Below are 1,695 nucleotides of genomic sequence, written 5' to 3'. Positions count from 1 at the left end.
CGTTACGTTAGCCGCGGCCGGCCGGGCGTGGCCGGCCGTGGCCGCCCTGACCGTGATCACGGGCCGTGCGCCGGCGCCGTCCGACCGCTGCAGACGGCACACCTGGAGAGGCCGCCGGCTCGGCGCTGGGCGGGAGCGTGAGCTGGCCACAATTCTGGGCTTGCAAGCCAGGTATTTGCCGGGCATGGACGGTGTGGGGCTGTCACATACACGTGGGATAAGAACTGTTGAACCCGGTCAAAGCGCGCGGATAATATGGGTGTGGAGGTGAGATAATAGAGCCAGCGGTTATATTTATAATTAAGAGAACACGACACACGTCATTACGCCCTCTTATGGAGCGCCAGCGACTTCATCGTCCATAGGAGTGCTCAGGAATTAACGCAATCGAGGTTCGAGTCCGGACTTGCGAGTCCTATACGTTAACCACCCAGCCATTACACTCGAGGTGCGTGATCGCTCGATGAAATTGGTGTTATCCTTGCAGATACACAGCTGCAAAATCGTGTGAAGCTGCCGAATTCAACATGCCGTGATAAGTGTATTTTTGTTTACTATTCAACATCACCCTAAAATTATGTATAATTTGACATTCCTTGGATACCGGCAGGGTAATGAAATGAAACAAGCGTACACAAAGTATCGCGACGATGCGACGAACGACGTGTACCTGGAGCTCAAGCATGCGTGCAACTGGCAACCAGTCATTATAACAAATACCAACAAATAATATTAAATGACGTGGATAATATCATCTGTGGGTAATGCCGCGGGTCGCACCTGCAAGATTCTCATTCTGGAACCCTGCAAAAGCCGGCTGAAAGGAGTCGGCTCAGCTGCCCGTGGCTGCTAAAGGACGTTAAGATCGCGGCAGCCATAGTGGCACGCGATGAAGATCGCGATATCTTGGAGCGTCGCAGTTCACCTGACGTACGCCACGCATGCCAGTAGTGTCGCAACCACAAGACAGGCGTGCTAACCCTCGCAGGCCGTTCGTTCCTGTGTGACAGTTAAGCGTCTGACAGAGGTGCTCTCCGGAGTTGTCTAAAGTGGCCTGCGATGGAGCGAAAGAAGAGAGTGGGATGCGCGCCTGATGACGTGGCAAGCTGTGAGGATGCCTTAAACCGCTACCTTTTCCCCGTGGGGCTCGTGCTTCAGCCGATGTTGCGGAGATGAAAGGTAAATAAAGCTGAGGATTTGGATTCGTGAGGATAAGACTCAACTACATTCAAATCTATTCGAATTTTGCGAATACTCAAATCCTGAGAGAGAGTATTGCAAGCCGGCAAAATCAGCATTGGAATTATAAAACCGCTGAAAATTCTGAACACAGTTTTATAAAAATTCAACCCAGTGTATTAAACTAATCTGAAGGCACATTTTCTTTAAACGACCAAATGGAACACTTTGGAAATGAGAATGTCGGTTCTGCGTAGGACTGAGTTGCCCGTTCCACTTTCTATTCACATTGCGCTTGTTCAAGATTGCGATGCAAATGGTCATGTCTCTTCAAACGCATTCGAATCACGAATCCGATTCTGAATCCGCCTGGTTTACGATTCGAATACAAAAATCCTGCAAACTCTCGGCTCCAGTGGCAATGCAGCGCAGCTCCAGATCTGGCCATGAACGTACCGTGGCATCGCATTGATGACATGCATTAGTTCGCTGTATGGTGTGATTTATGACAACGGC

At 50.3% G+C, this 1,695-nt stretch overlaps 1 pseudogene; it reads left to right on the top strand.

Moving 5' to 3' along the window:
* LOC119097383 (hemocyte protein-glutamine gamma-glutamyltransferase-like) overlaps window positions 1-141 on the top strand; it is a 15,562-nt pseudogene extending 15,421 nt beyond the window's left edge.
* Window positions 142-1,695: the final 1,554 nt, after the last annotated feature.

This window comes from Pollicipes pollicipes, unplaced genomic scaffold (genome assembly GCF_011947565.3).
Source record: "Pollicipes pollicipes isolate AB1234 unplaced genomic scaffold, Ppol_2.1 Scaffold_4295;HRSCAF=5057_pilon_pilon_pilon, whole genome shotgun sequence".
Classification (NCBI taxonomy): domain Eukaryota; kingdom Metazoa; phylum Arthropoda; class Thecostraca; order Pollicipedomorpha; family Pollicipedidae; genus Pollicipes; species Pollicipes pollicipes.
This window is presented reverse-complemented; position numbering and strand designations above follow the sequence as displayed.